General features: G+C 38.0%; 1 protein-coding gene across 6 annotated transcripts in view; it reads left to right on the top strand.

Annotated features, from left to right (window-relative positions):
- WRN (WRN RecQ like helicase) overlaps positions 1-14,968 on the top strand; it is a 145,340-nt gene that overhangs the window by 1,886 nt on the left and 128,486 nt on the right. For 5 of the 6 annotated variants that reach the window (XM_059384322.1, XM_059384320.1, XM_059384324.1 and 2 more), the window contains exon 2: positions 5,011-5,145. The exons of the other annotated variant lie outside the window; for it this stretch is intronic. The gene's annotated coding sequence lies outside the window, so the exon portion shown is untranslated. The remainder of the gene's footprint in view (positions 1-5,010; positions 5,146-14,968) is intronic. 6 annotated transcript variants of the gene reach the window in all.

The raw sequence follows: 14,968 nt of genomic DNA on the forward strand, positions 1-14,968 counted from the left end.
CTTATTTATTTGAGAGAGAGAGCAAGCAATTAAACGGGGAGAAGCAGACTCCCCGATGAGCAGGGAGCCCAATGCAGGGCTCGATCCCAGGACTCTGGGATCATGACTTGAGCTGAAGGTAGATGCTTAACCGCCTGAGCCACTCAGGTGCCCTCCAAATAATTCTATTTTATATCAAAGAATGGTTGATATATAATAGTAAATTAATTTCAGTGGTATAGCATCGTGACTCAACAATCATACACATTTTGATATGCTCACTAGTCTTGTCTTGCTCTTAGAGTGAAAACTTCAGTCTTTCACCATTGAATATATTAGCTGTGCGTTTTTTATAAATGCCCTTTATCATTTTGAGGAAGTTCCTTCCACTCCCAGTTTTCTGAGTCCCTTTTATTATGAGAGGGTGTTGGATTTTTCAGATGCCTTTTTTGTGTTAATTGAGAAGATTATGTGGTATTTTTCTCTCATTCTGTTAAAGGGATACATTACATTGATTGATTTTATGTTGAACCAGTCTTGTGTTCCTAGCATAAATCTCACTTGGTTATATGGTGTATCATTCTTTAAGTTGAATTATCTTTCAACAGAATCGTTTTAGCTACTATTTTGGGAATAGATTGTAGAGGCAGGGAGAGAAGAAGTAATGTGGTTTGAACCAAGATTTTAGTTGCGAAGGTGGTGATAGAAGGTAGGTACAGCTTTATTTTGAAGGTAAAATTTTTGCTGATAGATTGGATGTGAAGTGTGAAAGAAAGAGTCAAGGATGACTAAGGTTTTTGGCCTGAGTAATCAGAAGGATGAAGGTGTATTTACTGAGAACTCTAACGTATAAAAGGAGCAGTTTGGGGAAGTTTTTATACATATTGATATGATATGCCCATTAGGAATCAAGTATATAGTAAGTAATTGGATATACAAGTTTGAAGTTCAGTGCAGTGGGCCAGGCTGTTTAGAGATGTTTGGAAGTCATCAGTGTGCTGTAGATTATTTTAAAGCCATCAGGTTGTGATTTTCAAGGAAGTAAATGTAAAGAGAAGAGAATGAAAAGTTCTGTAACCTGAATCTAGAAAGCGGTGATGTTTAGAGATTGGGGAAGTAAGGAAGGACCAGCAAAAGATACTGAGTAAGGGGATACCTGGGTGGCTAAGTCAGTTGGGTGTCTGCCTTTGGCTCAGGTCATGATCCCAGGGTCCTGGGATCCTGGGATGCAGCCCTGCCTTGGACTCCCTGCTAGGTGGGGAGTCCACTTCTCTCTCCTCTTCTGCCTTCCACTCCCCCTGCTTGTACACTCTATCAAGTAAATGGATAGAATCTTAAAAAAAAAGATACTGAGCAGGAATTCTTACTGATGTAGGTGGAGAATCCAGAATTGTCACAGAAGTTTAATAAAGTGTTTTATGAAGGTGGGTGTGACTGATTGTGTCATATGTTGCTGATGTATTGAGCCAAATGATGACTGAGAATTGACTGTAGGATTTGGTGACATGAAAGTCATTGGTACCTTGGTATGAGCCCTTTTGGTGCGATGAGTGGTTATAGTGAGTTTAGGAGACAGTGGAAGAAATGAAAATGGGATTGATGGTACAGGTGACTCTTTTGAGTAGTTTTTCTATAACAAGGGGGAAAAGAATGGAGTAGTTAGCTAAGAGTGTGTTTTAAAAATGGAAGAAATCGCAGTATGTGTATATACTGATGAGACTTTGGGACTTTTCTGGGAGACAAGTAGAGAAAAATTGGTGATGCATGAGAGAGGTGAAAAATGCCCTTGAGTATGGAATCTAGTGCACACAGGGAGGGGCTAGATTTAGGAGCACAGATAGCTCATAGGATATGTGTGTGTGTGTGTGTGTGTGTGTGTGTGTGTGTATGCACGCGCACTATACTGATACCTATATCGATTTTGATATCGATGTGTATATATATTTCTCAGCCTCCTTAGTAGCATGGGCTAGTTCCCAATTCCTTATTGTGAGAGATATATACTATAATGTGTGTATGTTGTATGTATTGTGTATTACATATACTATATGTTATTATATATTATCTATATTATATACACACAAACACACACACACACACATAATCTGCAGTTGGCAAACTGGAAATGTAGGAGAGCTGAAGGCATAGTTTTAGTCCAAGTCTGAAGGCCTGAGAACCAGGAGAGCTAGTAGTACGTATTTCATTCCAAGTCTGATTCTGAAGATGAAAGACTAATAACCTAGATTGAATATGTTCAAGCAGAGAGTGAATTTTTCTTACTCAGCCTTTTAATTCTATTTAGGCCTTCAACAGATTGGACGAGGCTCACCCAGGAAGACCAATCTGCCATATGTAATCTGCTAATTCAAATGCTAATCTCATAGAGAAACACTCAGACAGACATGCCCAGAATAATGGTTAACTGAAAACCTGGGCACATTGTGGCCCATTCAAGTTGACACAATAAAATTAACCATCATGGCAGAGTGTATGGGTATAGATACAATTATGTGACTAAACTACAGGATACGGACCTGTGGAAGTTCTTTTTAAATTGTTTTTTTTTTTCAGTGAAATCTGAAGCAAGGTGTGAGCTGAGAATGAGGATGGGGAGGAGATGTGTTGGGTTTAAGCAGAGAGGAAAAGCTATGAAGGTGAGGATGGTAAATAGGTAAGTGAAAAGTTGTAGACTTGCTAGGAAGTTGGAGGGTGCACTTGAGGATGGTGGTCATAAATTTAAGGTGAGACCAGTCAACATGGTTGTGTTTTTCACAGGCTGCATTCATTTAGCTGCATTGGTATAGACACAGAGTAGGCAGAGAATTTTTCTTATTCAGGGGTAGAGTTTTGATAGGAGAGAAACATGAAGCCAGAGATGGGCAGCGAAGTTAAGGAGTATGAAAGAAGTGGTTGTATTAAACCACTTTATATAGTGGTTAAATTTTGCAATTTAAACTGGTCAAGGGGGAAGTAAGGACTACTTGGTGAGGAGAGTGAAAAGGTAGCAGGACCATTAGATTTTAGGTCCTAGTTGAGTCAGAGGATTGTTTGAATTTAATTTCTAGAGGGAATGAACTTGAAAAATAGGAGATGTTGATTGGGGTCAATGAGATGCTTAGAATTGAGATTATGGAGGGATTCAGTCATTGGTAATGACATGGCATCCCCATGGGAACAAATGAGTAAAGCAGGGCGTGGGCAAGGTAATTGGAGAACTAGTCAGAAAACTGAGAGGCACTATCTTCTTTGGAAATTTTGCATCAAAGATTGTAAGCCCTTGGACAAGTAGAGGGGAAAAAAAGGTGGGATGTAGATGTAAATGACCATAATACTGATGTTGATGGTGATGATAATGGCCCATTAACATGCAACTCAGATATCACCAACTTGAACTCTACCCAACCTGAAAAGTTAGATGTGAAATTACATATGGGTATATTACAACTCATAGTCAACCCATAAGCCCTTCATGGACTAATTTTCTTTGACCCAAGTGTTCTTACAAGAGTGGCAGGTGACATATGGCATCTTTTCTTAGTTGTCAGTTTGAAATCTTTCACCAAAGGCTTATTATAGTGCAGCTTCTGTAGAAATTTTATTCTGCTTTCTGTGTAGTCTTCTTTGGCTTGTCTTCTCTCTCAGGATTGTGAATAATTTATTGGTGAGAAGGCAGGCAGAGAAGTAGGAGTTTTCTGTGACTTAGTAATTTCATATCTAGGAATCTATCCTATAGAAATAATAATATGAATGCCTAAAGATATACATAAGGGTATTCATTGACTGCTATTGGTGATAAAATTTGTAAGCCACCTGTCATCAATAGGGAATAGTTAAATAAATTATGGTAGATAGAGAAAATGGAATTCTATATAGTCTTGAAAAAAATCAGTTCAAAAAGTAGCATTGAATTTTACTTATTCCATCCCATCAGCAGAGATGTTTTAATTGCAAATATTGAGAAACCCACGTCAAGTTGACTTTAGCAATGAAAGGTTACTGGCCTGCTTAATTGATACACCCTGAAATAGAGTGGCCTGCAGGCAAGTGCAGTCAGGGCTCTACTTTTCTGGCCATGCCTGACCCTCTTCTACAAAGAAGGCATGAAAGTGTTTTACCTTCGGGGTGATTTCTTTTATAGTTTTAAGATGGCTGTGTGCATCCACCCTGGTAATATATTTCTTCCTTCCTATGTAGCAGTAGCAAAAGCATCTCTTCCCATACCATGGAAAGAGACTCCTGAGGATCACTTTGGATCTTATAGTTAGACAATGGATAGAGACAGAGAACTGAGACCTAGGTTGTAATTCCTGCCCCTGAGTCAGTTGTTTGGCAGGTGGAATAGGACTTCCCCCCTGACCTTAAAACAGTTGGGTTTCATTCCTGGTACTGGTGATGAGGTCATTCTCTTCAAAAGTGCTTTGCTATTAAACACTAGGGGGGGTGGTTGGGATGGACTAAATGGGTTTGTTACCCTCTTTTCTAGTATTAGGATAATCAGCCTAGTTTTGCCCCTCTCATTCTTGATTTTACTAAAACTGTGAGAATTTATCTTCAGGATCCCAGATTGGAAAACTATAAATCATTATTGATTTCATTATTTACAGAGGCTCTTTTACTCTCAGATTGCAAGAAAGAGGTAGACTGGAGGGAGGAGGAAGGGCGGGAGAGAGAGAGAGATGCTTTTTGAGAAACAAACTATAGAATGTTCAAACTCTCCATTCGCATACCTGACTTCAGTTTCATTCTTTTCCCTGTAGGGGCCCCCATTAACTGATATGTATCCTCCTGGATTGTTCTTTGCATTTATATGTACACAGAATGTCATTTAGTATTTTGAAATTTAAATGGTAACTACTGTTGACACTTAGCTTTTCCTGTTTGACTTAGCACAAGTTATAGAACTTGTCATCTGAATACATGTAGTTCTGTTTTCTTACTAACAGCTTATTATGCCATCTTATGGCTATGTTATTGTTTACTTAACTATTAATTTTACCTTACTAATTGCTTCTTGTATTTTTGCTATTACAGATTGATGTAATGAACATCCTTTGCATATATCTTGGTCCATGTGTGCGTGTATTTCCATAGGATAGATACCATTGGTGGCTTGAAGGGTATGCAGTTTAAAATGCTGATAACTTCTACGAAATGTCTTTGAAAATGGTAAGGCCAGTTTTTCTTCTCTTGCAAATATATTATATATGACTAATCTTTTAAATTTTTGCTGATAATAATATATCAGGATTATAGACAGTTTTGTTGGCCTCATTCATTGAATACTTTGTTCTTTCTGAAAATGAGAAATGGGACACCTGGGTGCCTCAGTTGGTTGAACTTCTGCCTTTGGCTCAGGTCAGGATCCCCCAAGAGCCTCTGATCAAGTCCCAGATCCTGCTCCTTGCTCAGCAGGGAGCCTGCTTCTCCCTTGGCCTGCCACTCCCTTTGCTTATGCACTTTCTCTGACAAATTAATAAAATCTTAAAAAAAAAAAAAAATAAAGATGGCAAATGCCTTTAATGTATATAAAATTTCTGTATTTACATGGATCTGTTTCTGGACATGGTATATTTTATTCCCTTGTTTTATATCTCTTTTTATACCAGTTCCACATGATTGTAATTACTATTGTTTTGTACCATTTCCTATTTAGAGTGAGCTTCTCCTTATTGGTCTTATTTTTCAAAAAATATTTGCTACTTCTGAGGATTTTCTCTTCCTAGAGAACTTTAATATAAATCTGTGTGATTTGATGAAAAATCATGTTGACATTTTTTTCTTGGTATTGCTTCTTGAGCATATTGATGTAATTAACATAATTTTGAGACTAACTGTCCAGGAGCTCAGTGTGTCCTATCTAGCACTTTTTGGACATCTTAGTAGACTTTTCTAGTTGTCTTTAATTGGGTCTCATATATTTTATGTTAGGTTTATTTCTCAGTTGATTGTCATTTTTGCTGTTACTGAGTTCAAATATAAATTATATTTTCTAATTGGTTCTTGCTCATATACAGAAAAGTACTTAATTTGGTACACTTATTGTGAATCCGGTCAGAGTATTTGTTCCTTTTAATTGAAGGGGTAAATTACCTGCCATAGAGATACAGGGGAACATTATTTATTTTAGGAGACTTTAGTTTTTGTTCTTGTTTTTTTAAATAGGCTTCATGCTTAATATGGGGCTTGAACTCATAACCCTGAAATCAAGAGTTGCATGCTCTACCAACTGAGCCACTCAGGTGCCCTGAGACTTTAGCTCTTTGGTAAAAGTTATGCTTATCTCTTATAAAAGCTGGTTAGTAGTAGTAGCCAGCATTTATTTTCTTTCTTTCTTTCTTTCTTTCTTTCTTTCTTTCTTTCTTTCTTTCTTTCTTTTTTTTTTTTTTTGAGAAAACGCTTAATTTTATGGGAGAATTAAGAAAGAGGGTGGTTTTTTAAAAAAAATAATTTCTTTATGGGAAAATAAGCAATTGGACTAATTTCATATTCTCCCCAAAATAAGTGAAACCAGTGAGACCTTCTCTCCTGAGCCTACTTCAAACCTTTGTTTCTTTCAGACTTTCAGGTTCTTATCTCTGCATTTTATGATCTCTTCCATCTTTTGTCTGATAGGCCGGTTTTTCAGAGGAAAGCATAGAGTCACCCTCTCTTTAGGGTCTTTGAAGCCAAGAAGAAAGAGGGATCGGACCTTCCTAGGGTGTGGTAGCAATAATAGAAGCCATTGAACAAAATACTGAAGCTCTTATGCTTCTCCTAGAAATTTTGACATGCAGCATGGGTCATCACCTACTGGAACCTTATCTGCTTTTGCTGTTCATTCATAAACTGAAGTCTCTGAAGGGGCGTGTGGCTCAGTCAGTTAGGTGTCCAGCTCTTGGTGTCGGCTCAGGTCATGATCTTGTGGGTGGTGAGAGTGAGCCCCTCATTGAACTCTGTGCTTAGTGGAGAGTCTGCTTGAAGATTCTCTCCCTCTGCCCCCCCTCCATCTCTCTCTCTCCCCTAAATAAGTAAATAATATTTTTTTTAAAAATGAAGGCATTGAAGTACAGTAGAAAGACAGTTGGACGGAAGATAACTTTTGCCTTCTAGGAGGTGTGTAATCACAAAATTGCTGATATTTCCTTTTATTCATTTTATGTACACTCACCCTGTCTTAAGAGATAGGTTCTTAGAAAAGATTTTCGTTGGATAAAATTAAGGTTGCTTTTGGAATTGTATATTAATTTCCCAATTTCTTTTTTACCCAGTCTCCATTTTTATTTTTATTTTTCACTCTTCCTCTGATATTTACTGATCTTGTTGTAAAATTTATGCATTTTTCTGGGGCCCCTGGTCGACTCATTCAGTTAAGTACCTGACTCCTCATTTTGGCTTGAGTCATGATCTTTGGGTTGTGGGATCCAGCCCTGTGTTGGGCTCCATGCAGGGTTTGAAACCTACTTGGGTTTCTCTCTCTCTCTCTCTCTCGTCCTTCCCTACCCCTCCAAAAAAAATAAATAAAATTCATGCATTTTTTTTTCTTTTTATGTGGCAGTGCTGCATTTCAACCCAGTGCAGAGCTTTGCATCCTGAAGTTAAATTTTACTCCCATTTAGTTGTTACAAGCTTCTGTTAAATTGCTATTTACTGTTACTTTTGATTTGTACTCTGATTTATTTTTTTTTAAAGATTTTATTTATTTATTTGACAGACAGAGATCACAAGTAGGCAGAGAGGCAGGCAGAGAGAGAGAGAGGAGGAAGCAGCAGGCTCCCTGCTGAGCAGAGAGCCCGATGCAGGGCTCTATCCTATGACTCTGGGATCATGACCTGAGCCGAAGGCAGAGGCTTTAACCCACTGAGCCACCCAGGTGCCCCTGTACTCTGATTTTTAAAGGTTTTGAAACTATATACCAAGTTATGAAACTTTTGTTATTGTATGCTTTGTGTGGCTATTTTAGCTTTATTTTAAGATGAGAGATTAAAAGGAAGGATTAATGGCACAATTTAATTTTCATTTATATTTGTGTATTACTTAGAATGTAGGAACAGAAAACTTCTTTCAGACTTAAAAAAATGAGGAAATTTATTATTAAAATGTAACTTGAAGCCTGAGGCAGGACTCACTAGTAGACTGATTTTGTCTGTTGACTATGGCTCCATTCTCATCATTGCCTTCTTCTGTATGTTGTATATATGGCTTTCTCATCAAGCTGACTTCCATTATAGTGGCAAAAAGGGTGTAGAAGGCCCAGACTTCACATTGTCAAGCAGAGGGCATCTCTTTCCATTGCAAGATAGTATTTTTTTAGAGGAACTCTCCTCTTTGTGTCTCATTGGCCTGAATTAAGTTGCATATTTTAGGGGTACCTGGCTACCCCTAAATCAAGTCAGAAGAGCATGTGACTCTTGATTTCAGGGTCATGAACTCAGGCCCCACGTCAGGTGTGGAGATTACTTAAAAAAAAAAGTTGTATATTTTATTCTTTTTTTTTCTTTAAAAATGTATTTGTTTGAGAGAGAGAGAGAGGGAGAGAGCACGCGCCCGCACACACACACATAAGCTGGGGGAGCAGCTGTGGGAGAAGGAGAAGTGGGCTCCCCTTGGAGCAGGGAGCCTGATGTGGGGCTCAATCCCAGGACCCTAGAATCATGACCCAAGCTGAAGGCCGACGCCCAACCAACTGAGCCACCCAGGTGCCCCTGTATATTTTATTCTTTTCTTTTATTTTCTGAAAAGATTTTATTTATTTGACAGAGAGGTAGAGAGAGAGCACAAGCAGGCAGAGTGGCAGGCAGAGGGAGAGGGAGAAGCAGGCTTCCCGCCTAGCAAGGAGCCTGATGCGGGGCTCGATCCCAGGACCCTGAGATCATTACCTGAGCTGAAGGCAGAGGCTTAACCCACTGAGCCACCCAGGCGCCCCTGTATATTTTATTCTTAAAACCAAATTTGGGGGAATGCCCTGAGTTTAACCTGAGTTTCTGAATCATCACTGTGTCAAAGGGAATGGGATTACTTGTAGATCACTTGGGTTTACCATGGGAGCTGGGAGTGAGGGCAGCTTTCCTGAAGCATGCTGCCTTTGTGGTAAATAACTGGTCTGTTCTAAATTAAATTTACGGCCATAAAAAGGGTGTTGGGTGAAATGGATGGTGGGTGGGCAACCATCAATGTACCCTTGATAATGAGTCCTATACATTTTCATCTCAGGCCATGTGAAGTAACAGTAATAAATATAAAAGAAAAAATAGGCAGCCTAAAAGCAAATTTTAAATTGACTTACTCGAAAACTTTCTCTACCGTTTCCCAGTTTATAATGGTTGATTTCAGCTGACTGGCTGTAGCTACTTACAGAACAGAGGAAATTCACTAAAAATAATGAATTATTCAGTTGGATAGTGAAATTCAGTTATAAAGCATTTCACTGAGCTATGGATTCAGTTCAGGTCAAGTTGTGTTCCTGGTTTATGGGCAGTGTGGCTTCTCACAGTGACACAGCATCGAGAGAGGCATTTATCTTTTTTCCCTGTTGCTAGTGTTTTAATGGCATTTTATTATATTTATTTGATTGGTTTCATTTATACTTTATTTCAATTGACTTTATTAATATAAATTTTTATTTATATGTTATTAATATCAATCATATATAATACTTGGTAGTTAGGAACATTTGGTGATATCTATAATAAATAATCTCAAAAAAACCCCCATCCTATTACTTTTCAAATTTCAGTTACTTACTATCCAAACCAAATGCTCTAGGTGAGGGGTTGCTGGGTAGTTCAGTGGATTAAGACTCTGCCTTCTGCTCAGGTCCTGATCTCTGGTTCTGGATCCAGCCCTGCTCAGCAGGGAGCCTGCTCCCCCGCCCCCACCTCTGCCTGCCTCTCTGCCTACTTGTAATCTCTGTTTGTCAAATAAATAAAATATTTTTAAAAAATCCTCTAAGTAGTTTTATTAAGCTTTTCTAATTTGCTTGCCTGGGTTATTTGGGAAGAAATTAAGATTACCAGAAATCTAGCAACAGTTTAATGAAAATCTTAAAAGCCTCTTTAATTAGGGATTTAATGAAGGCTTTGTCACGGATTATTTGGTTCTTCTTTGTTTTCCTCTACCCCCTCCTATTCCTGTTAGTACATTGAAAAGATGAAAGAATTCTCAAAAACAATGCAGAAGAATACCTTATAAATTATATTTTCTACAATAAGTTATAGATTGTGTGTGTGTGTGTGTATAAACTAGTTGCTAATAAAAAAAAAGTAGTTGCTAGTATATTGGTAAGTGTAGATAAACTTAAAGGGTGAGGTTATATTTTCAGAAAATACATAATAAATTAAAAGAAAGCAAACCCAGAATTTTTTGAAGTACAGTTGACATGTTACTAGTTTCAGGTGTGCAACATAATGATTTGACACTTAAAATGAACCCTTGAACAATATGGGTTTGAATTGAATGTGTCCACTTGTGCATGAATGTTTTTCAGTCACAGTACTATAAATGTATTTTCTTTTCTTTACGATTTTCTTTCTCTCTCTCTCTTTTTTTTTTTTTTTTTTTTTAAGATTTTATTTGTTTGACAGAGATAGAGGGAGACAGTGAGAGAGGGAACACAAGCAGGGGGAGTGGGAGAGGAAGAAGCAGGTTTCCTACTGAGCAGGGAGCCTGATGCAAGACTCAATCCCAGGACCCTGAGATCATGGACCCTAGCGGAAAGCAGAGTCTTAACCCACTGAGCCACCCAGGCACCCTGAAAAAATACATATTAATTGTTTATAAAATCAGTAAGACTGCCCACCAAAGTTGGCTATTAATAGTTAAATTTTGGGGAGTCAAAAATTATTGGTGGATTTTTGACTATGTGGTGGGTTGGTGCCCATAACCTCTATGTTGTTCAAGGGTCAACTGTATATACAGAATGAAATGTTCACCATGATAAGTATGGTTACCATCTGTTGCCATACAAAGTTGTTACAGTATTATTAACTATATTCCCTATGCTGTACTTTTCATCTTCTTGACTTAATTATTTTATAACTGAAAGTTTGTACCTCTTAATCCCCATTGTCCATTTTGGCTGTTCCTGAACCCCCCTCCCTTCTGGCAACCACCATTTTGTTTTTTGTGTTTCTGAGTCTTATTTTGGTTTTGTTTGTTCATTTGTTTTGTTTCTCAAATTTCACATATAAGGGAAATCATATAGGATTTGTCTCTCTGACTTATTTCACCTAGCAAAATATCCGCCAGGGCCATCCGTTTTGTCACAGGTAGTGAGATCTTGTTCTTTTTTTTTTTTGGCTGAATAGTATTCCATTGTATACTGTATCTTCTTTGTCCATTCCCCCATAGGTGGACATTTGGGTTGCTTCCCTATCTTGGTTGTTGTATATCATGCTGCAATAAACGTTATATACAATAAAATGCTCTAGGTGGTTTTGAATTAGTGTTTTCATTTTGGTGGGGGGTAAATACCTAGCAGTGAAATTACTAGATTGTTTGGTATACCTATTTTTAATTTTTTGAGGAACCTCTATACTGTTTTCTGTGGTGGCTATACCAATGTACATTTCCATCAACAGCGCGCAAGGGTTTGCTTTTCTTTATATCCTTGCTAACATTTTTTATTTCTTGTCTTTTTGGCAGTAGTCATTCCGACATATGTAAGGTAGTATCTCAAATTTTGATTTGAATTTCCAGGATGATTACTGATGTTGAGCATATTTTCATGTGTCTGTTAGCCATTTGTATGTCTTCTTTGGAAAAATGTCTATTCTGGTCCTCTGCCCATTTTTAAAATCAGACTTTTTTGTATGATTTCTTTATATATTTTGAATATTAATCTTTTATTGGATATATCATTTGCAAATATCTTGCTCTGTTGCCTTTTTAGTAGGTTGCCTTTTTGTTTTGTTGGTGGTTTCCTTTTACTGTGTAAAAGCTTTTTGTTTGATGCAGTCCTAATTGTTTCTTGGTTTTGTTTTCTTTTGTTTTGTTTTCTGCTTTTGTTGCCCTGCCTGAGAAGTCAGATCCCAAAAATATTGCTACGACTGATGTCCAAAAGTTAACTGCCTGTTTTCTTTTAGAAGTTTTATGCAAACCCAGAATTTTTAAAGTTCATTGCATTGTTGATTAAATTTGAAAGACTTCATGACTAGAATTTGCCTCTTAGTAAAAAGAACATAATTGTATAGGTGAAACTCAAAGAATCTAACCAAAATTAGGGCATAGATAACCAAATTGAACTGCTGAAACATTTAAGTTGCTTTGGTTTTAGAAGCTGTGTTAGGTTTTTTTTTTTTTTTTTTAAATACTTAATTTATCCCATCTTACAAATCATTGACACTTTCTTTTTTAATTCATTCTTATTACTTTCTACATACACAGAAAGTTAGATGAGTATATGATTATTACTGTTGTAATTTAGATTGTATTTGGAAACTTCCTAAATACAGTTTGTAGAGTATAGTTACAGATGAAAAAAAAGTGGATTCATGTTGAAATCCATTGCTCCTTGGGTCAGGTCTGATGGGTAAGAATGAAGTCTTCTTGGATAAATGAATCCATTTTCTCTGTTTGAACTTATCATTTAAAAGAACATTCTACTGCTGAAGCACTTCAGTGCTTAATTTTTGATAAATTTATAAACTTTGTCTAGTTGGTATGAATTTGGTTGTCTTTCCTTGATTCCTCTCTGTACACTAAAGAGAAGGAGGTATAATAGTAGTAAAAGATCTATCATTTTTATTGTAACTGAACTCAGAGGGTTCGCTCCTTGGGGTACATTAAATTGAACACAGTGCCTGGGTGGCTTGGTCAGTTAAGCGTTAAACTCTTGGTTTCAGCTCAGGTCTTGATCTCAGGGTCCTATGATTGAGCCCAGTATCAGGCTACATGCTCAGCAGGGAGTCTGCTGGAGGATTATCTCCCTCTCCATCTGCTCCTCGGCCTCTCCTACTCTCTCTCTCTAATAAATACGTAAATCTTTAAAAAAAAAATAATTGAACACAACACAAGGAAGTATTGAAAGCAAAGAACTCTTTATTACCTCATGCAGTAAGAGAGAGGGGGATTGCTCTCAAAGTACTGTCTCCCTGTGGGGTTGGTATAGGAAGGTTTTATTCAGTGTATTTGGGGGCGGAGGGAGGGAGCTTGTATATACATCAAGGAACTTACACATATTCTGTTACCTAGGCACTTCAGTTCAACTGTTTATGCCTAGCATGTCAGCGTTCTAGTGCATCCATAGTATGTTGAAAAAAGGGGGGAAAACTCCCCCTAGAAGGATATCTTCAGTGGCACCTGGGTGGCTCAGTGGGTTAAGCCTCTGCCTTAGGCTCAGGTCATGATCCCAGGGTCCTGGGATGGAGCCTCGCATAAGGCTCTTTGCTCAACAGGGAGCCTGCTTCCTCCTCTCTCTCTGCCTCCCTCTCTGCCTACTTGTGATCTCTGTCAAATAAATAAATAAAATCTTAAAAAAAAAAAAAGAGAAGGATATCTTCATATTATAATGAGTTAAGGATAACTTCAAGACAACTTGGGGCTTCTGCTCAGGTCCTCAACCAGTCCAAGATGGCTCACACTGTCTCACGTAAGAAGCTATATGGTGAAACACCTAGCAAGGGGCTATTAGCTGAAACCATCTGGCTGGGTATCTTATTGGTCCAACTGCTGGTTCTGTAAAACAAAACATATTCCTTCCCTGCTTTTGTCTCTTCCCCTTCTCCCTTCTGCTGATAGCTTTCAGGCCTCTGATTTGAGTAACTTTTTGTTACATCCTAGCTAACACTCTCAATATACCAACTTACTATAACTATAGATTAAAAGATGTGACATCCTGTTTATCACTGTTTATATTAATGCAGTAAGACAAGTGATATATTTATTTATTTATTTTTTAAAGATCTTATTTATTTATTTGACAGAGAGAAAGACAGTGAGAGAGGGAACACAAGCAGGGGGAGTGGGAGAGGGAGAAGCAAGTTTCCCACTGAGCAGGGAGCCCGATGCGGGGCTCCATCCCAGGACCCTGAGGTCAGGACCTTAGCTAAAGGCAGATGCTTAATGACTGAGCTACCCAGGCCCCCTGGTAATATAATATTTAATAATAATGTAATATAGGAACCCTGGGTGGTTCAGTCAGTTAAGCATTTGCCTTCAGCTGGGATCATGATCCCAGGGTCCTGGAATCAAGCTCCCCTCGGGACTCCTGTTCAGTGAGGAGTCTGATTCTTTCTGTCCCTCTTCTCCTCCCCCCTGCTCATGCTCTCTCTCTCTCTCTCTCTCAGTGTCAAATAAATAAATAAATAAATAAAATCTTTAAAAAAATAATGTAATATAATAAAAAAAGTAATATAGTAGGATTTTAACCCCATTTTACAGATGAGGAAATGAAAATAGAAAAGTAAAGTGACTTGTCCAAGATCACATGGATACCAAGTAGCAAAGCGTCAAAGTACAATTTTCCAAAATATTAAAGACTGGTTCTCATACAAATACGGAATGAACATATGTCACATTATTTAGCTCATTAATGAGGGAACCAGCAGGAGATAAATTTGTTTCAAAGAGGAACAAAGATATAGTGGATTAGGGTTCTCCAGAAAAACAAAACCAGTAGGATATATATATAGAAGTACAGAAAGAGATTTATTGTGGGGGATTGGCTCATGCAATTGTGGAGGCCAAAACTCCACAATTTGCTGTTCCAAGCTGGAGGTCCAGGAAATCCAGTGATGTAATTGTGGTCCAAAGTTGAAGGCCTACAAAGCAGAGGAGTGAGTAGTCTAGTTCTCCTCCTAGTATGACAGTCCAAGAACTGAGGAGTGCTGATGTGGGAGGGCAAGAGAGGATGGATGTTTCAGCTTGAATGGAGACACAATTTGCCCTCTGTCTGCCTTTTAGTTTTTTTGAGACTCTGCAGATTGGATGATGCCCTTATTGGTGAGGGCAGTCTTCTGTACAAAGTCTACCTATTTAAACGCCGATTTCCTCTGATAACGCCCTCCCAGACACA

This window comes from Mustela nigripes, chromosome 18 (genome assembly GCF_022355385.1).
Source record: "Mustela nigripes isolate SB6536 chromosome 18, MUSNIG.SB6536, whole genome shotgun sequence".
Taxonomy (NCBI): domain Eukaryota; kingdom Metazoa; phylum Chordata; class Mammalia; order Carnivora; family Mustelidae; genus Mustela; species Mustela nigripes.